We start from the raw sequence: 22144 nt of genomic DNA, 5'->3' as shown, positions 1-22144 counted from the left end.
TGTATTTTTAGTAGAGACGGGGTTTCACCGTGTTAGCCAGAATGGTCTCCATCTCCTGACCTTGTGATCCGCCCGCCTCGGCCTCCCAAACTTCTGAGATTATAGGCGTGAGCCACCGCGCCCAGCCCCCCACAAAGGTTTAGCCAATTGTAGTTCTCACTAACTAAATTACGAAATGGGGTGCTGAGGGGGGATCCAATCTTTTTGCAGTGATTCTTTGAGGTTTGGGCTCAGCACCTTAACTTGAAAAAGGCCATACTGTACTGCCGAAATGTATTAACATCTGCAAAAACAACTATTTTAAAAAGACAAAAAGCTTCTATATTTTCAAAGAAGTTAATCTCTCCAATATTTATCAGACAGCATAATTCTTAGATTTATGTGAAGGAAGCAATCATTTTGATAAAAAGTTAACACAACTATTTTTAATATCAAAGACATGAAAAATAAATGCTCTTTATAACATATCACTTGTTCTATCACTTTATAACAAATAACTAGCATGAGAACTTTGTCTTATTTTGTTTTAGTTTGTCAAGGTATTTGGACAAATGTGTGACTGAAATATATATATGTTTTATATATATAAGTATATGTGTAATATATTAAATGACACTTCAAAAACATAGAGAAGCCATGAACTCTTCCTATTTGCTCAGTATTAAAATAAGCATTTCACATGAAATAGTAAAAATTATAATAAAGATTATTATTATTTCTAATATGCATTCAGCACTTACTACATATTTTAAGCATTTACATACACTTTACATGGAAGCACTTTAGAACTAATTTAGTTCTCACAGTAATCTTGTAAGTTTGAGAAACCGTTACTTAAAGAGATGAACCAACTTGTACAAGATCATTCTCTGTTAAGTATGATTCCAGATTCTGGGTGTGAAAAGAAGTTTGCTTTTGTTTTCAGTTAAACAGAGATTTTGAATTTAATCCATTATGTAGGTACAAACTTAACAAGCTTCAGGACATTATGTAGGTACTAACTTAACAAATTGAGGGACACCTAAAAGTAAAAGATGAGAACAATGGCACCTGACCCAGCCATTGTCCTGGGTCAGGCATTTCAACTTTTATTGCCAGATTTGCCAATGAGATCACAATATCTGAATTAAGGGAGATGCTATGTCCACTCTACTCTCAACTCATCAGAGCATACCTGATGTATCACACTCATTGCTGAATCCTGAAACTATAAGAAAAATAAGCCTACTCAAGTTAGAGTAACTAGAAGGGTAAGGAGACATGAAATCAGGTCATATAGTGAGCAAGTGAGGAACAAAGAAGGGTTAGCCTAGAGAAAGGAAAACATGGAGGAAACCTGAGCATCTCCCGTAGATGGGTAGATGGGTTGTTCTGCATAAGACGGGTTCAACTTGTTCTTTATGAGCCCAAAGGCTAAAATAGAAGCAGGGTGTCGAAACTTTTTAGTTAGTTACAGCTCAATGTAAGGAAGCAGTTTGTAACAGTAAGAGCTGACGACAAAGATAGAAGTTGCCATCATAGGAAATGATGAGGGGGATCACTGAGGGTTTCCAAGAATAGGCTAGATGAAGACTTTCAAGGGGGTGTTCCCAAAGGATTCCATTATCCAGAAAGCATTTGCACTAGTTGACCTCCAGTATTCCCTCCAATGCTGAGATTGTACTATACGACTCTACCATCTTCTATCTGAAACATTAGAAAAAAAAAAATGTAAGAGAAAGAGCCTTGTGATGGAACCAGGGAAAAAATGTCAAAAGCAAAGAATCTTTTTAGGTTCAGATTTCTCAGGAAATTCTGAGGTCAGAATTTTGAGAGGATAAGTTCTGACTTGTATTTCCCTACTTTCTGTGAGGACTGGGTTAAGAAAATGCCTGGTTCTTCAGTATTAGTCAGTGTATTACCCAAATACTATTTATACACCTACTCTACAAGTTTAGAAAGAAATTAACAATGTGATCAAGTCTTACAGCAAAGATTCAGCAGTGATTACAGTCTTTAATAGCAGATCTACAGAAGGAAATAAAAGCAAGTGATTTGACTAAAAAAGAAATGGTTAGAAGGTGATATTGTTTTTCCTAAGGTGAAATCAAGAGTAACCAAATTATAACTACACAAGCATTTTACCTTTTAAAAATAAAGTACTTTAAAAATAATATGCTTCTTTCATAAATGTAATTTATCTTCATTTAAAAAGATTCCAAAGAAAAGCACTTAGGTTAATGAAACAAAACAAAATGTAGTATTACCACCCACCTTAAAAGGCTTCAGCAGTCATACTAAAGCTAATCTACTTTCCAGCAGAAGAATTTTAGAATCACTTCAGAAACTGATATTGGCAGTAATCAAAAATATTTTATCAAAGTATTTGTTCATTTAGTAAAAATCCGTTCAATACTTACAATGTATATTCACGGAAGATGCAGTGGTAAACAAAGACAGATCATGTTACCCTCCATCAAGTTTTCAGCTTGGAGGGAGGAAGACATTGATCAAAAGTTATTCAATATTCGTTGAATGAATTAATGAACGAATGAACTGCCGAAAGCACAGTGGATGGGAGGAAGTGACTGGGGAAGAAGGAGACAAAGAAAACTTCTCTAAGAAAGGATGTCACATTTAAATCAAATCATGATATTTCCCTTCTTGGAGGAATTTAGGAGCAGACTACTTAGATGGCTTAGTTGTAGCACTATGTAAAGAAGTAAGTGGAACCACCACACCCATTTACATCTCACAACTGTATGATTCAGGTTGTTGAACACAAGACACACAGGTTTGGGCTTTGGAACAAGAAAATACAACTGGAAAGATGAGGAAAGAGATGACTATTTATAAAATTATCAAATAATCAAGTAGGTGAAAGTAGATTCACTTTGCACTAACAAATATTTTCTTTAACATACTGATATGGTTTGGCTGTGTCCCCATCCAAATCTCATCTTGAATTGTAGTTCCCATAATCCCCACATGTGGGAGGGACTCAGTAGGAGGTAATTGAATCATGGGGGCAGGTTTTTCTTATGCTGTTCTCATGATAGTAAATAAGTCTCATGAGATCTGATGGTTTCATAAAGGGCAGTTCCCTTGCACATACTCTCTTGCCTGCCGCCATATAAGACGTGCCTTTGCTTCCCGTTCACCTTCTGCCATGACTGTGAGGCCTCCCCAGCCATGTGGAACTGTGAGTTCATTAAGCCTATTTTTCTTTATAAATTACCCAGTCTCAAGTATTTCTTTATAGCATTATGAAAATGGACTAATACATATACCCTAAGTGAACTATATTTTCCAAATTCCAAAGTCCCTACAAAGTGTACAAACAAAACAAAAATATTATTGTTTTTTGTTTTGTACAAACAAAAAACAGAGATTTTGTTTTTTTGTTTCAGTTAAACAGATTTTGTTTTAGTTAAACAGAGATTTTGAATTTAATCCATTATGTAGGTACAAACTTAACAAACAAAACAAAAAACAATAATATAAAATATTATATGGCCAACTGCATGTGATAGGATCCCAAGGATATGGTTCAATGAAGAATGGATCCTCTTCTACATCGGAGTAGTAATTTTACACATTATTGGTGATAATATTGCATAGACATTTTATAGAAGTTCAAAAATATCTAACTAGAATTGAGTGGAAGAAGGTAAAAAAAAGGATGCAGCTTCTATTTCAATTTTACCCTAGGTTAAGTGGAAACTGCAAATCAGAAACAACAGCCTGTGTCACTATGGAACATACAGCTTATTCTTAATTATATAGAATGGTGGACCATAGGAATGGCATGGATAATTGAAATTCAAAGATAAAATTTAAAACTCATTCCTTGCTTCCTACCAAGACATTTTCTTGAATTGTTAGTAGAGTAGCAACATAGAGTGATATGGATTTTACTTAAGTTCACCCCCCGACTGTCTAACTTTTGTTAACTCTCAGGGGAAAAGCCAAAAGGTCAAACTACCAGTTCATACAACAGAGGAAAAAACAAAAGAAACAATTAGTTTAGATCATGCAAATATTAAACAGGCAGCCTCTTGACAGTCAAGAAATTTATTTGCAGAGACCAACATGTTGGCTTGGAATGCCATACATGCAAGATACATCGTCATTCATACACGAACATGCCATTTTCCAGAATGGTTGAGCAGTATGTTCAACAGCACAATAGAGATGTTGTGCCCGGGATAGCTAGCGTACACTGTCATGATAGCTCAAGTTATGTAATTGACTAGACAATATTTGCATCAAAGCAAATTTCTTTGTACCACTTTTCAAAATTTTAACCTTAACAATTATTGAAGGATTTTTCTAACAAGACCCACATGTTTTATATAAGGGATCGAGATACCAAGCACTCTTTCATCCTGCAAGCCCACTGTAAGTGTGCAATGCCACCAGTTTGAATTTCATCTCCTTGGGTTAAAGCAACTATAATATCCTCGTCACATTGTTGTAAGGATTTAGAAAGGCTGAGTATAAAATTTCCACTTAGTAACAATCAATGTGGATTTGAATGATTCTAATCCACCCCAGGAGGTGTTAACTTACGAGAATTTATTAAAACAATAAACTCAGGCAATAGGAATGAGGAGGAAAGGGAGAGAGGTGGTACAGAGGGCACTCTCTAGGGGAGGTGAACCCTAAGGAATCTCTTCAAAGTCGGCCTGAACTTGGAAGCTAGGTGGAAAGGCAGTACAGGGGACAACTTGTGGCAAGGTGAAAGGAGCTGAAGACACATCAACTGCTTAAATAATTATGTCCTGGCCCTAAAATAAAAAGATCTGTCCTAATGAGTCAAATGCCTAATGAGGCATTTTCAAAGACTACCTCTAATTACTTCACAGTTTGTTTAATCATCTGTTTTTTTCATTCTTTAAATTCTTTGGCTTGGCTATTGTATCTCAGAAAAAGTTAACATACTGCCTGAGTATTCATTAGGAATAGAATTCATTGGATTATACTTCTAATGCACTCTAATTTTTACATTTTCTTTCATTGAAATGAGCTTTTTTCTTAATATGCTATGCTTCCAGAAAAATAACTAGTATAATATCAGTAAAGTTATTTCTCCAGTTTCCCATGACTACTTTCATGTATTATTAGATATTTCAAACATTTGCATAATCACTTTCTTTTGTTTCTCAATAATTCATGGCGTATTAAAATGCAAGACAAAGAAATACACTAAGAGCTTTTAAATTCAACATGTTAAAGAAAACAGGAGTGCTGATTAATTAAGAATGAAATAAAGACAATAACTAACACAACTTTCTCTGGAGAGACTTCCCAGTATCAATTCTAACACTCTCCCTTCAAATACTATAAGGTAAGTACTGTCATTGTCCCCCATTTTACAGAAAAGAAAGAAGTTCAGATTAACTACCATGCTCAAGGTCATACCACGGGCAGCACAGAGGTTACAATCGAGGTCTGTCTGCCTCCAAAGCCTCTGTACCACAATGTCATTGACTGTAAAGCATTGGTAAGATGATTATATCATGATATATCATTACACTATGTAATTTATGTAATTATATATTATTATTATTAGTGTTATCACAGCCTCTAAATGTTTCAGGTCAAGGAGCTATAAATAATCTGGTTCACTTAAAGCTACTTAATGTTCTTTCCTTCTCTCCTTTCATATCTAAACTCACTTTAACCTACTAAGCATCTCCTCACATGTCCCTGCCTATAGTTCCCTCCTTGCTGTCTTTAAGCCTCCCTCCTAGTTCATAGGTTCCTTCTTGCCTAGATCATTGCAACAGTTCCTAATTTGTCACCTTGCCTATCTTCAGTCTTCCCTCCAAGCCAATTAACTGATCTTGTCTATCTTCAGTCTTCTTTCCAATCCCTCAATGACTGCCTTAGCCATCAGCATGAATTAACTATACTCTGAAAACTCTTGGCAGTTCTATGGGGCTACCAGAGGTAGTGCTGTTGAGGTTTCTGGTCATCTCATACCCGCCATTTTGTCTAAAGCAGCTACGCTTTTATATGTATTTTTTATATTGGGATTAGGGGAAGAATTTATTTTAGATAGAGTTTACTGGTTTTATTTTACATTTTAAAAGCTACTGATCTCCTGAATAAAATCAAACTCTAAGATTCATGAATTTCCACAGTCTCAAAGTACTTTTCAAACTTATCTCTACAAATCCCTTCCAAAAACCTTTGTTTTTTATAAAACAAGGATAAGCCTGTGCCTCTTTTTATAATACTTCCCAACACCACCTTGTTCTTTTTCTACACCTCCTCTTGTATTGGCCTTGAAAACCAAATTAACACCCCATTTTATCCATAGTGAATCTTGGACCCCACTCTAGTTTTGTGGCTCTACCTCCTCTGTTCTTGTAGTTTTTCTTTCCTGTGCCATTCATTTGGCCACTATGATGTGCTACCTTATACATACACTTACACCTAGGTTCCTCCCCACTTGCTGTGGCCTGAAACTTCTCTCCAGGCTAGAAACAATCAGAAGGCTCACCCCAATTTTTTCCCTTTCTCACGAAATACCATGCTGCACTGATTGATCTCCAAGGTTTAAAGACAACAGTGTCATGTCCAGTGTTTTGTCCAGTTTTTGTTATTACATTTTCTGGTGGGAAGGTAAATGTAGCCCTTGTTATTCCACCTTGGCCAGAAGCAGAAGTTTCCAGTAATTATTTTGGTCATCTGTTTAACAAAATCCTTTAACCTTGTCTTTTCTCATTAACAAACTGTCAATTTGAAATTCTTAGTTTCTTCTTCTAGAGTTTTGCTGGCATGGACCTTATTAGGATTTCCCTTTCTTTTCCCATAAAGTGTAACAAGCAAAAACAATTTCAAGCCCAACTGAGAAAAATTAGAGGGTGGGGAAGTAAAGATTACGTTTAGTAGATAAAGGGTGCCCAATTTACCACCCCCCAACTTCTCCCACCTGGCAAGTTTAGGGGCCTCATTTCCTCCAAGCTGCTCTCCCCAAGCCTTAGAATGAACTATGGTTCATTGCTTCCAAGCAGCAAGTCTTGCCTTCCCCACCTGCTGACCATGAGAACATTTCCATCTTCATTCATCTAATGATGCTCTCCGATACAGATTACAATGACTGGGAGACAAGGTTGTTGTCTATCCCTTTACAGTAGAGCTTGGGAATACAGCACAGTCCCGATGACCTCAGATGAGGGTCACAAAGCAAAGATTACTCTTTCTTTATTAAATGTGATAATATACCCTGTTGTAGGAGCAGGTTCCCAAGGCAAGTTGGAAAGGTCCTCCTGTTTCATGTTACATAATGAAAAAGGGCACAGATTGATGTGACTGATCTCTGGGATTAGAATACATCCCAAAGTAAGACTGTTCTGTTTCAGAATCTTCTAGAAGTTCATAATCACTAAGAAATTCAGAATCACCTATAGTTACAGAAATTTAGAAAAGCTGATGACCAAGGAGAGATTTCATCATTTGTTGGAGTATATTAAAGTGAGCTGTTCTTTGTAGGATGTTTTTTGGAAAATATTGAAATCTGTAATGAATTAACTAATTGGTATAATAATCATTTGTTAATTCTTGGTTTCCCAGCATCTTAGCTGCCATCCCACATTTGGCGAATTACCTGGTATGTGAGTTGGTGGGTGTCAGGACTTGCTTTCCATCACAAAAGCTACAAGGACAATTACTGTTTTCTGTGGCTCCAGACTCTAGGGTGAAGGTAAGTGACCTGGGCCCTACCTGCATGCAGCCTGCTCCCCTGTGACTGTGAAGTCTGGACACAGAACAATTCAGTCTGCTGTCCTGCGGTGGATCTGCAGTCCAGGAGTGAAGGCAGTGGCTCCTGCCAGGCTGCCCTCAAGGCATCACACTGGTGAAGTGCTGGCTGCTATGCCATGCTGACTGCCTCTTGGTTTCCACCTGTTTTCCAAGCCTGGTTATTCATCCTTCACATTAAATCTGTGATCTAACCAAAATTACTTCGATAGTTTATTTTTCTGCTGAAGTGAGAACCAGTTTGTCTTGCTTGCAATCAGTAATAATAATAATGATGATGATGATGATAAACTAATATTTATTGAGCACTCACCATATCCCAAGTGCTCATCTAAGCTCTTGACTAAGTTACATCATGTAATTTTCAAAGCCACAATGTAAGGTAGGTGCTATTAGTATTCCTTTCTACAGCCAAGGAAGTTGACACATGAAGCTGGGGTTTGAACCCAGGCAGGCTGATTTCAGAAGCCATAATTTTAATTACCATGGCATAACTGCCTTAGAAAACACTGACTGGCACCATCTGTAGAAACCTACATGCACTGTCAATCAATATAAATGTGTTCTGTGTTTACATATGGGGCTCCAGAAGCCTGAGAGGGCAAGCTATTATATAAGCCAGGGCCTCTATTGATCCATTATGGATGTGATCATGATTCTGTAATTGCTGGAACTATCAGCTATAACATTTCTTATTAGAGATTTCAAATTGCACACACTCTGGTCTAGAAATTTTTAAAAAAAAATAATTTCCCTGTTTTCCCATTGATGCTTTTATTTTTGGAAATTATTTGCCTATTAATAGATTCTAGTGCTTGAATATCAGATGTAGTAAAATAGTCTATTATTCTGCACATGGAGCAGACAGGCTAAAACTGTTATCTCCTACCAAGATTAACTCTCAAAATCATCTTCATCATGATTTTTTAAAAGTACTACAACTGGTTAAGAATGGTTAAAAGAGCCCCCAAGGAATGGAAGAATGTCATGTATCACTTATGTAAAATGTACACATGCTCATATACTTTGAATCAGTTTTAATTTTATTCATTCACTTAATACAACAAAGTTATTGAGAGTCAGGCACTACTCTGGGGCAAAAAGACAAATCCTTACCCTCGCAACATCATATTTTTGTGAGGAAGTTAGACAATAAACAAATAAATATATGATGTCTGATAATGGTAAGTGCTAGGGGATAAAACAAAGTGGAAAGCAGGCAGAGAGGGTGTTTAAATCAGGGACTACTACTTCTCTGTGCTGTAGAAACCAGAATGAAGTGAGGAGGGTGAATGAACAACACACAAATGCTGATGCTGGGAAGGAAATGGGCTCAAAGATTTCTAGTAAGAGCCAAAGACCAGGGAGGTCACAGCAGCCTGAACGAGGAAAATGTAAGACAAGGGAGGCCAATCCCACATGGCCATGCCAGCTAGGGTGAGAGCTTTTTGCATTGTACTCTGAAAGAGATGAGAAGCCACTGCTTTCCACAGAGCAGAGGAGTGCCAATGATAGGATTTACAGTTTTGGAAGATCTCTTGGCTCTTGGAAGAACTCAAAGAGCAAAAGTTACAAAATAAGTTAGGAAACCATTGCAGTTGATGAGGTAACAGGGGGTTTGTATTAGGGTGATTTAAAAAATGCTGAGAAGTGGCTGAGTTTAATTTATTTTGAAAGTAAAGCCAATAAGACATGCTGATGGATTGGATGTGGAATGTCAGGAAAGAGATAAACAATTGTGATTAAGAGTTTGAGGGCTCTAATGGAAAAAGAAGACAACATACAACAAAAGATGGGTAATATAAGCAGAAAGACAGGAATTTTAAGAAAGAATCAAAAGCAAATGCTGAAATGTAAAAATGGTGTAACAGAAATGAAGAATATCTTTGAGGACTAATCAATTGATTCAACATGGCCAAGGAAATAATCAGTGAGCTGAAAGATAAGTCAACAGAAACGTCCCAAACTGAAATGTAAAGAATCAAAAGAATGAAAAAGCAAAAGGTATAACAAACATATGCATGATTGGAATACCAGAAAGGAAAAAAATGAAAGGAGAAGAAGAAATATTTGAGGTAATAATGGCTGAAAACTTTTCAAAATTAATGACAGACACCAAACCACAGATCCAGGGAGCTCAGGGAATATCAAGAAGATAAATACATACCACTCCTTACAAAAAACAAAACAAACAACACCTAGGTATATTGTACTCAAAGTGTAGAAAAACCAAAGACAGGGAGAAAATCTTGAAAAAGCCAGAGCCAGGGCAGGGAAGCACCTAACTACAGAGAACAGGATGAAATACAGCAGATTTCTCTTCAGAAACCGTACATTAATAAAGAAAGTGAAGTAAAATATATAAAATGTTGAAAAAAAGTGACCAATCTAGAATTCTAGATGCCGGGAAATTATCCTTCAAAAGTGAAGGAAATACTAAAAAAAATCAAACAAAAATTCAGAGAATTCATCACCAGCAGATTTGCCCTGCAGAATATGTTAAAAGATGTTCTTCAAGCAAGAGGAAGGTGATATAAGTCAGAAACTTGGATCACATAAAGCATGGAAGATAATCAGAGAATGCATGAATTAAGGTAAAATAAAAGGAAATTTATTTTAGAAAGGATTCTAAATTCTTTCTAAATTCTTAATTTATGTAAACAATAACTGCCTGTTTAAAACCATAATAGCAACAATGTATAGGTGATTATATTATATAGGTAAGTGAAATGAATGACAGCTATGTCACAAGGGACAGTAGGGAGGAATTGAGAATACTATAATATCCCTATTTTCATGTAAAGAGGAATAGTGTTATTTGAAGGTGTATTTAGAATACTTAAAAATGTATACTGAGAACTTTAGGGGCACCACTCCAAAAATTCTTTAAAGAAGTATAGTTAGGCCGGGTGCAGTGGCTCACTCCTGTAATCCCAGCACTTTGGGAGGCCAAGGCCAGTGGATCACCTGAGGTCAGGAGTTTGAGACTAGCCTGACCAACATGGAGAAACTCCGTCTCTACTAAAAATACAAAATTAGCCAGGCATGGTGTCGCATGCTTATAATTCCAGCTACTCGGGAGGCTGAGGCAGGAGAATCACTTGAACCCAGGAGGCAGAGGTTGTGGTGAGCCAAGATCGCACCATTGTGCTCCCACCTGGGCAACAAGCGCAAAACTCTGTCCCAAAAAAAAAAAAAAAGAAGTGTAGTTAATACTCTAAGAGAAAAGATAAAATGGTATTACATACATTGCTCAAATAAAACTATGAAAGACCAAAAAGAAGCGTTTGGCAACAAATATGAAACAGTTAACAAACACAGGTTTATTTTTATTCAAATATATCAATACTTGCTTTAAATATAAATTGTTTAAATACACCAATTAAAAGATGGAAATTGTCAGATTGAATTTTAAGAAAGACCAAAATATATGTTGTCTACAAAAAGCCCCACTTATTTATTTATTTATTTTGATTCTCCTGCCTCAGCCTCCTGAGTAGCTGGGACTACAGGTGGCTGCCTCCACACCCAGCTAATTTATTTTTACTTTTTTATTTTTATTTATTTATTTTTTTATTTTACTTTAAGTTCTGGGATACATGTGCAGAATGTGCAGTTTTGTTACACAGGTATACATGTGCCATGGTGGTTTGCTGCACCTATTAACCTGTCATCTAGGTTTTAAGCCCAGCATGCAAAATACTTTATTTGGTATTTATCCTAATAACAATGCCCACTTTAAATATAATAACTCTGATATGTTAAAAGTAAAGGAATGGAGAAAGATATACCATGCTAACATTCATAAAAATAAAGCTGGAGTGGCTATATTAATTTCATGCGAAGCAGACTACCAAAGAAGGAAAAGTACCAAGGATAAAGGTGATGATAAAGGGGTCAATTGTTCAAGATGATATAACAATAGTAAATATGTGTATATATGTGTATACCTAACAAAAGTGAATCAAAACACATGAATCAAAATGGTTGAAACTAAAAGGAGAAATAGACAAGCCCAAACCATTATTATACTTAGAAACCTCACCATTCTGCCATCAGTAATTGCTAGTGCGAGTAGGCAGAAAATTAATACAGATATAGTTGACATAAACAGTATGATTAATCAACATGATCTAACTAATATTTATAGAATACTCCATCAAACCACAACTGAATACACATTCTTCTCAAGCTCTGATGGAATATGCACCAAGATAGACCACATTCTGGGTCACAAAACACCCTTAACAAATTTAAAAGAATAGAAATTGTACAAAGTAGGCTCTCACACCAAATTGGAAATAAATTAGACATCAACAGAAAGATAGCTGGAAAATTTCAAAATATTTAGAGATTAAACAACACACTTTTAAAGAAAGTATGAGTCAAAGGAAAAGCCTCAAAATAAATGGTAAACTATTTTGAACTAAATGAAGATAAAAATAGAACATCAAAATTTGTGGAATGCAGGAAAAGCAGTGCTTAGAGAAAAATTCATAGCATTAAGTAAATATATTAGATAAGAAAAATATATAATATCAATAACCAACCTAAGCCACCACCTTAGGAAACTAGACAAGAGAAAAACTAGATAAGCCTAAAGCAAGCAGAAGAGAAAGAATAATACAGACAGTTCCCAACTTAAGATAGTTTGATTTATGATTTTTTTTTTACTTCACAATGGTGCAAAAGTAATATGCATGCATTCAGTAAAAACTGTATTTTGAATTTTCAATTTAGATCTTCTGTGCTAGCAATATGTGGGACAATACTCTCACTTAATGCTGGGCAGCAGCAGCAAGCCACAGCTCTCAGTCAGCTATGTGATCATCGGGGTAAACCATCAATACTCTATAGTATGTTTTGTTGCCAGATCATTTTGCTCAACTGCAGGCTAGTGTATGTGTTCTGAGCACATTTAAGGGAGGCTAGGCTAAGCAATAATGTTTTGTGGGTTAGATGCATTATATGTATTTTTGACTTATGATATTTTCAAATTACAGTGGATTTATTGGGACACGACCCCATCATAAGTCAAGGAGCATCTGAAATTAGAGCAGAAGCCAATAAAATTGAAAACAGAAACATAATAAAGAAATTCAGTGAAACAAAAGCCGGTTCATTTAAAAGAGCAATAAAATTGATAAACTTCTATTCAGGCTAATTAAGAAAAAGAAGCCGGGCACGGTGGCTCACACCTGTAATCCTAGCACTTTGGGAGGCCCAGGCAGGCAGAGCACTTGAGGCCAGGAGTTCAAGACCAACCTGGCCAACATGGCGAAAGTTCATATCTACTAAAAATACACACAAAAAAATTAGCCAAGTGTATTGGAGCATGCCTGTAATACCAGCTACTCGGGAGGCTGAGACATGAGAATCACTTGAACCCAAGAGGCAGAGGTTGCAGTGAGCAGAGATCACACCATTGCACTCCAGCCTGGGTGGCAGAGTTAGACTCTGGCAAAAAAAAAAAGAGAGACAGAAAACATAAATTACTAATATCATAAATGAAAGAGAAGTCACCACGACTGGCCTCTTGATGATTAAAAGGATAATAAAGGAATATTATGAACAACTCTATGCTCACAAATTTGATAATTTGGATGAAATGGACCAATTCCTTGAAATACACAAACTACCAAAATACATGGAGAAATAAATAACCTAAATATCTCCATATGTATTAAATATATTGATTCAATAACTAATTACCTTCCACTAAAGAAATCATCTGGCTCAGGTGGTGGCAAGATTATTTCCAACAAATTCAAGAAAGAAATTTTGCCAATTCTCTACAATCTCTTTTAGTAAACAGGCAGAGGAAACACATCCTAATTCATTCTGAGTCTAGAATTATCCTAATACCAAAATCAGATAAAGATATTATAAGAAAGTAAAACTAGAGACCAATATCTCTCCTGAGCACTGGCACAAAATCTCAACAAAATGTTAGCAAGACAGAACAAACAATGCATAAAATAAATTATACATCATGAACAAATGGGATTTATTCCATGTCTGAAGGCAAATTCAACATTTGAAAATAAATCAATATAATCTGCCACATTAACAGTGAAAATGGGAAAAGTCATATGATCATATTAATTGACACAGGAAAAGTATTTGACAAAATTCAACAGCTATTTATGATAAAAACTCAGCAAATTCAGACAGAAATTTCCTCAATTTCATAAAGGAAATTTAAAAAACCAATAGCTAACATTATCCTTAATGGTGAAAAACTAAACACTTTCCCCTGAAGATGAGGATAAGTCTAAGATATCTTATCTCATTCCTCCTATTATACATTATACTAGAAATACTAGCAAGTGCAATAAGGCAAAAAAAGAAATAAAAGATATATAGATTCGGAAGGAAGAAATAAAACATCTTTATCCACAGATGGCATGATTATCTATGCAGAAAATTCCAATGAATCAACAACCACAACAAAAAACTCCCCTGGAACTAATAAGTAATGATGCCAAGGTTAAAGGATCTAACGTCAATATACAAAAGTCAATTTCTTTCCTACGTATCATGAATAATAGGAATTCAAAGTTTAGAAAATACCATTTACAATAGTACATTCAATACTAAGATATAAATTCACAAAGTATGTACAAGGCCTATATGTAAAAAACTATAAAACAATGAAAAATCAAAGAAGATCTTAAAATGATGAAGAGAAAATAGTCAGAGATTGAAAATTCAATATTGTTACATGTTCATATTATTCAATATTGATAAAATGTCAATTCTTCCCAACTTAATTAACAGATTCAGAGTAATCTAAATCCAAATCCCAATAATCTATTTTGTAGATATTGACAATTGATTCCAACATGTTTAAAGAAAGGCAAAAGACCTAGAATAGTCTTTAATACTGAAGGAGAACTAAAATTCTGAAGAAGGTGGAGCACTTGCACTATTTCATTTCAAGACTACAGTAATAAAGGCAGTATGGTACACACTAAGGCTATGGTACATACATAATAAAGGCTACAGTAATAAAGGCAGTATGGTACTGGTTAAAGTATAGACAGATTGACTAGTGAAACAGAATAACAACTCCAGAAATAGATCCACACAAATAAGGTCAACTGATCTTTGACAAAGAAGAAGAGCCAATTAAATGGGAAAAAGGTCATCTTTTCAGAAACGATTGCACTGATTATCCTTAAGATAGATATAAAAAGAAAATGTTGCTAAAGCAATTGGACATTGATGTGGAAAAAGAAAAACTTATACACAAACCTTACACCTTAAACAAAACTTAAAAGTGAATCATTGATCTAAACATATAATGCAAAATTATAAAACTACTTCTTGAAGGAAACAGAAAAAATTCTATATGATATTGAATTTGGTGGTAAGTTTTTATATACAACACCAATAGCACAATCTATGGAAGAAAAAAATTAATAAGTTGGGCTTCATTAAAATTGAAATTTCTACTCTGAAAAAAACAAGAGAGTGAAAAGATAAGCCACAAACTGGGAGCAATTATTTGTGAAACACATGGCTGATAAAAGACTTGTAATCAAAATATACAAAAAAACTCCTCAAACTCAACAAAAGGAAAACAAAAACCCAATTTTATGTAGGTATGTATGTATGTATTTTGAGACAGAGTTTCATTCTTGTTGCCCAGGCTGGAGTGCAATGGTTTAGTCTCAGCTGACTGCGACCTCCACCTCCCGGGTTCCAGTGATTCTCCTGCCTCAGCCACCCAAGTAACTGGGATTACAAGTGCCCGACACCATGCCCGACTAATTTTTGTATTTTTAGTAGAGACAGAGTTTCACCATGTTGGCCAGAATGGTCTCAAACTCCTGACCTCAGGTGATCTGCCTGCCTCAGCTTCCCAAAGTGCTGGGATTACAGGCGTGAGCCACTGCGCCCAGCCCAAAACCCCACTTTTAAAATGGGCAAAAGATCTGATGTACACCTCATTGAAGAATATATACAGTTGGCAACAAATGAAAAAATGCTAAGTATCACTAATCATTAGAGATATGTAAATGAAAGCCATGATGAGATACCATCTCACACCAATCAGAATGGCTACTATTAAAAACAACAGATGCTGGGGAGGTTATGGAGAAAAGGGAACACTTATACACTGCTGGTGGGAGTGTAAATTAGTTCACCCATTGTGGAAAGCAGTGTGGAAATCCCTCAAAGACCTAAAAGGAGAACTACCATTCAACCCAGCAATCCCATTCCTGGGTATATGCCCAGTGGAGTATAAATTGTTCTACCATAAAGACACATGCACATGTATGCTCATTGCAACACCATTCACAATAGCAAAAACATGGAATCAATCTAAATGCCCATCAACGGTAGGCAGGGTTTAAAAAAAAACAATGCAGTACATAGACACCATGGAATACTATGCAGCCATTAAAAAAAGAAAAAAAAACCACGAGAACATGTCCTGTACAGGAACAAGGATGGAGCTGGAGGACATTATCCTTAGCAAACTAATGCAGGAATGGAAAACCAAATACTGCATGTTCTCACTTTTAAGTGAGAGATAAATAATGAGAACCAATGGGCATAAAGAGGGGAACAAGAGACATTGGGGTCTATGTGAGGGAACAGAGTGGGAGGAGGGAGAGGATCAGGAAAAATAACTATCAAGAACCATGCTTAGTACCTGGGTGACGAGATGATCTGTACACCAAACCCCTGTGACACAAATTTGCCTGTATTAACAAACATACATAAGTATCCCAAACCTAAAATAAAAGTTACAAAATAAAATAAAAATAAAAATTAATTTAAAAAAATACAGTTGGCAAAAAAAGTATGTGAAAATATCCTCAATATTTTTTGTCATTAAGAAATTGCAGGCCAGACACGGTGGCTCATGTCTGTAATCTCAGCACTTTGGGAGGCCAGGGTGGGTGGATCACGAGGTCAGGAGTTCAAGACCAGCCTGGCCAATATGGTGAAACCCCGTCTCTACTAAAACCACAAAAATTAGCCGGGTATGGTGGCAGGCGCCTGTAATCCCAGGTACTTGGGAGGCTGAGGCAGAGAACTGCTTGAACCCGGGAGGTGGAGATTGCAGTGAGCCAAGATCGTGCCACTGCACTCCAGACTGGGCAACAGAGTGAGACTCCATCTCAAAAAAAAAAATGAAAAAGAAATTGCAAATTAAGACAATCAAATACTACTACACATCTATTACAATAGTTAGAATCCAAAACACTGACAAAAATCAAATGCTGACAAGGATGTGGAGCATCAAGAACTCTCATTCATTGCTGGTGGGAATGCAAAATGGTACAGCTATTTTGGAAGATAGGTTGGCAATTTCTCATGAAGCTAAACACATTATTACCACAATGATGCAGAAATTGAATTCCTAGATATTTACCCAACTAATTTGAAAATACACATGCACAAAAAAACGTGCACAAAAATGTTTAGAGCAGTTTCATTCATAATTGCCATGAATTTAGAAGCAATCAAGAGGTCCTTCATCAGTGAGTGGATAAATAAAAGTGTTATTCAGTGATTAAAAAGAAATGAGCTATCAGGCCATGAAAATATATGGATGAAACTTACATGAATATTGCTAAGTGAAAGTAGCCAGTCTGAAAAAGCTACATATTGTATGATTTCAATTATATGATATTCTAGAAGAGATAAAAGAAAGATATTAAACAGACCAGGGGTTGTCAGGAGTTCAAGGTGGGAAGGAGGGGTTGAATTAGTGAAACACAGGATATTTTATAGAGTAGAGAAATTAATTCTATACTACAGCAATAGAAACTATTCTATTCCACAGAAACTATATTACTATAATGGTGATATAATACATTAAATACTTGTCAAAATCCATAAAGCTTTACAGAACAAGGAATAGACCAGAATGTATCCAAACTTTAAAAGTTAATTTAGGTCGGGGGAAACTGGGATTGAACACACAATATTACAAAAGAATTTAAATGTATGACAAATACATGAAACAAACTCACTAAAGGATTTAGGAAAATAAGGTGCTAACCTAAGTGACTTGGAAAATGAGTAAGTGGAATCTGTTAGGATAAAGGCAAAGGAACTGCATATAAACACTATACTCTAGTTGATAAAGTTGTTTCTTACATGAGTACAGATTAACAATTCTGAAACTTCCATACAAGTATACTGGAATTAAATAATTAAGTAAATAAACAGCAGGTGGTAGGAGCCAGGTTTCTCACTATTGGTGTAGGAAGTGACAGATAAGTAAGAGGAGAAGGCTAGAATGTTCCATGCTGTTGCAGCTTAGAATTGGAGACATCAGTAGGTACTCAGGTTTAGCCTAAGATAGATACAGATGGTTACAAATAGAAATATTTTTATATGTGTGTAGATACATAGGTTGGTACACACACATATATCTCTTTGCACTAGCAGCTTAGAGGATCTAGAAGTAACAACACCCAATAACAACAAGTACACCAATTGCCCATATCTTGGTTTTCATTGAAGGAAATTATTGCTCCTTGGAGAAGTGGCTGATCATAGAACTGGGGCAAAAAAATACAGAAGATAAGTCTGAACTATCTTGTAGTGACAGAAAGTAAGAAAAGGCTTTTAAAAAAACCTACAATGATATGTAAGAAGCCAAAGAGATATAGGAGCCAACTGAAAAATCTCCAAATGGCCAAAGCTGGAACAAGATGAGCTACAAAATAAAATAGTATTGGACAGTACCCAAAGCATAAATATTCATGGGTTCTAGATGACTGATAGTAATTGTTGACTAAATAAATTAATGGAGGAGAATAGACACTTCCAAATAATTTATAGAGCTACTCCACCCTTGAAGAGGTAGAGCATATCTTCTCACTCCTTAAATATGAGCTCCATTTAAGTCTTTAATCCATCTTGAATTAATTTTTGTATAAGATATAAGGAAGGGGTCCAGTTTCAATTTTCTGTATATGGCTAGCCAGTTCTCCCAGCACCATTTATTAAACAGGCAATCCTTTCCCCATTGCTTGTTTTGGTCAGGTTTCTTGAAGGTCAAATCGTTGTAGATGTGTGGTCTTATTTCTGAGTTCTCAATTCTGTTCCATTGGTCTATGTGTCTGTATTAGTACCAGTACCATGCTGTTTTGGTTACTGAAGCTTTGTAGTATAGTTTGAAGTCCCCTAGAAGAAAATCTATGCAATAAATACCATTCAGGATATAGGCACAGGCAAAGATTTCATAACAAAACTGCCAAAAGCAATTGCAAAAAAAAGCCAAAATTGACAAATGGGATCTAATTAAACTAAAGATCTTCTGTACAGCAAAAGAAACAATCATCAGAGAAAACAGGCAACCTACAGACTGGGGGAAATTTTTTGCAATCTATCCATCTGACAAAGGTTTAATATCCAGAATCTACAAGGAACTTAGACAAATTTGCAAGAAAAGACAAACAACCCTATTAAAAAGTGGGCAGAGGACATGAACAACCACTTCTCAAAAGAAGACGTTCATGAGGCCAAAGAACATATGAAAAAAGCTCAACATCACTGATCATTAGAGAAATGCAAATCAAAACCACAATGAGATACCATCTCACACCAGTCAGAATGGTGATCATTAAAAAGCCAAGAAACAACAGATGCTGGCAAGGTTGCAAAGAAATAGGAACACTTTTACACTGTTGGTCGGAATGTAAATTATTAGTTCAACCACTGAGGAAGATGGTGTAGCGATTCCTCAAAGATCTAGAACTAGAAATACCATTCAACCTGGCAATCCCATTACTGGGTATATACCTAGTGAAATATAAATCACTCTATTACAAAGATACATGTATGCGTATGTTCACTGCAGCACTATTCACAATAGCAAAGGCATGGAATCAAACCAAATGCCTATCAGTGATAGACTGGATAAAGAAAATGTGGTACATATGCCCCCATGGAATACTATGCAGCCATAAAAAGGAAGGATATCATGTCCTTTGCAGGGACATGGATGGAGCCAGAAGCCATTATCCTCAGCAAACTAATGCAGGAACAGAGAACTAAACACCACATGTTCTCACTTATAAGTGGGAGCTGAACAATGAGAACACATGGACACAGGGAGGGGAACAACACACACTGGGACCTGTCAGATTGGGGTTGGGGGAGGGAGAGCATTAGGAAAAACAACTAATGCATGCTGGCTTTAATACCTAGGTGATGAGCTGATGGGTGCAGCAAACCACCATGGCACACGTTTAACTATGTAACAAACATGCATATGCTGCACCTGCACCCCAGAACTTAAAATTAAAATTAAAAAAAATGAGCTGCATAAAATGGCTTCTTCCAAAAAGTACTGTATGGACATGGAGAAGAAAAGAGTAAATGTATAATACAGAAACCTGACAAATACTATCTCAAGCCAGATGATCAAGGTTAACATCAACAGTGATAAGTCATATTGATGGCATGTACCCTTGATACGATGTGATGACAATCACACTTAACCTCTGTGGTCTTCCTCCCCAAAACACATTAAACCCAGTCAAACCATGAGGAAAACGTCAGACAAATTCAGACTGGGAGGCATTCTACAAAATGCCTAAACTACCTGGGTCATCAAAAACAATGAAAGTCTCAGAAACTGTCACAACCACAGAGAGCTTGGGAAGACATGAAAACTACACATACCATATCCTGATGGGGTCCTGGGACAGAAAAAGAACATTAGAGGAAAACTTAGAAAATCTGAATAAAGTATAGATTTAGTTACTAATAATGAAACGATATTGGTTCATTAGTTATGATAGATGTACCATATAATGTCAGATGTTGATAATAGAGGAAACACGGTGAGGCATATATGAGAACTCTCTTACTATCCTTGCAATAATTCTGTAAATCTACAACAAATTTTTAAAGTTTGCTTTCTTTAAAAAAAAAAAAGCAGTCAAGGGCAAGAAGTACTTTTATATAATATTAAAATTAGTTTTACGTTGCCTCTTCACTGTTTGGAATGACTAGTCTCTACCATTCATGCTGCTATGTTGATGGCGCACAGCTGAATCATCCTACCTTAGAGTTTGAGTCAAAATATAATTTTAAAATAATGATTGCATTGTATGTGCTGAAGACCATGAAGTTGGTAAAGACGAAAAATTAAAGTTGTCAGAAGAATCAGCCTATAAATAAAAACTACGAAGATTCTATCCTTGCTGCTTAAAAAGCCTTTATCTCCATCTTCATGGTGCAAAATAAGCTTTGGTAACTGGGTAAATAAGTTCAATCATGTTGCAGCTGTTTATATGTTTCTAAGGAAGACATAAGAATACACATATACATGTACATATACATATACCTGTGTGTGTGTGTTTCTAGAACATTCTTCCTCCTTCATGTGTCCTCTTGTCTTCCTTGCTTACTTAACTCCTACTCATCTCTTTGAGTCCAGCCAAATGTTCCTTTCTCCAGTAAGTTTTCTCAGATCCTCTATAATAATCAATCAACCAAATACTGCTTTTCACAACACCCACTGTTTTCTCCTTCAGAGCACTTATCAAAATTACAACTAAAATATCTGCTGACACTTTAATGTTTAAATGACTGTGTAATGTCAAACTGATTACATTGATGGGGTCAACATGTTCAACATGGGGTCAACAATTTGTAACCTCAGAATCTAACACAATGCTGTAGTGGGCCTCAGTTAACATTTATTGGATGATAGATGTATGTGTGAATATATTACGGTGTTATTTTCAGAGCCACCACCTCTGAAAAGTTCTAAGACCACTAAAAACACTATTGTAATAAAATTGGCTCCTAGGTCATCAATTACTTGATTCCAAAAATTCTAGCCTATCTTGGGCACTAAATTTTTCTTTAAATGACAAAGGAAAAACCAGAAGTGTTACTGAGTCTCAGAAATGCACTTTACATTTTTGTTCCTTAACACTGAACGTAACACAAATTTAAATTAAAAACTTCTCCAACTAAATAAATAAAACAATCACAATAAAATGTCAAAGACCATTCAACTGCAAATTGCATGAATGCAGGGACTGCATCTGTCTTGTTTACCATTGCTTGTGTCCAGAATATCTGTTACACTTCAACAGGTACGTGTCTGTTGAATACATAAATAAGCCTGGGCAGGACTTCATATTAAGGGACACATTAATATTAATGACACAACTTTGATATATTTAAAATATCTTGGCTACTATCAGTTACTGAAATTTTATTATAGTTGTCTTCAAAATAGTCCTTTCTAATAAGGCAACTCATTTTAAATAATCAATGTAAGTAACAAATCTTATTGCTAAATAAAAGAAATAAGTTAGGATCAGTCTTTCTGCATTAAATCCCTTGATCCAGTGGTATGTCTTAATTTGCCTGTGACGTGATTTACAGCTTTATCCCTCCA

General features: G+C 35.8%; 1 protein-coding gene across 7 annotated transcripts in view; it reads right to left on the bottom strand.

Moving 5' to 3' along the window:
• The window catches only part of ESR1 (estrogen receptor 1), a 445612-nt gene that overhangs the window by 191514 nt on the left and 231954 nt on the right, over positions 1 to 22144 (bottom strand). The gene's annotated exons all lie outside the window — the stretch shown is intronic.

Source organism: Nomascus leucogenys, chromosome 3, assembly GCF_006542625.1.
Source record: "Nomascus leucogenys isolate Asia chromosome 3, Asia_NLE_v1, whole genome shotgun sequence".
In the NCBI taxonomy this organism is placed as follows: Eukaryota; Metazoa; Chordata; class Mammalia; order Primates; family Hylobatidae; genus Nomascus; species Nomascus leucogenys.
The sequence above is the reverse complement of the archived record's forward strand: the minus strand, read 5'-3'. Positions and strand labels throughout refer to the sequence as shown.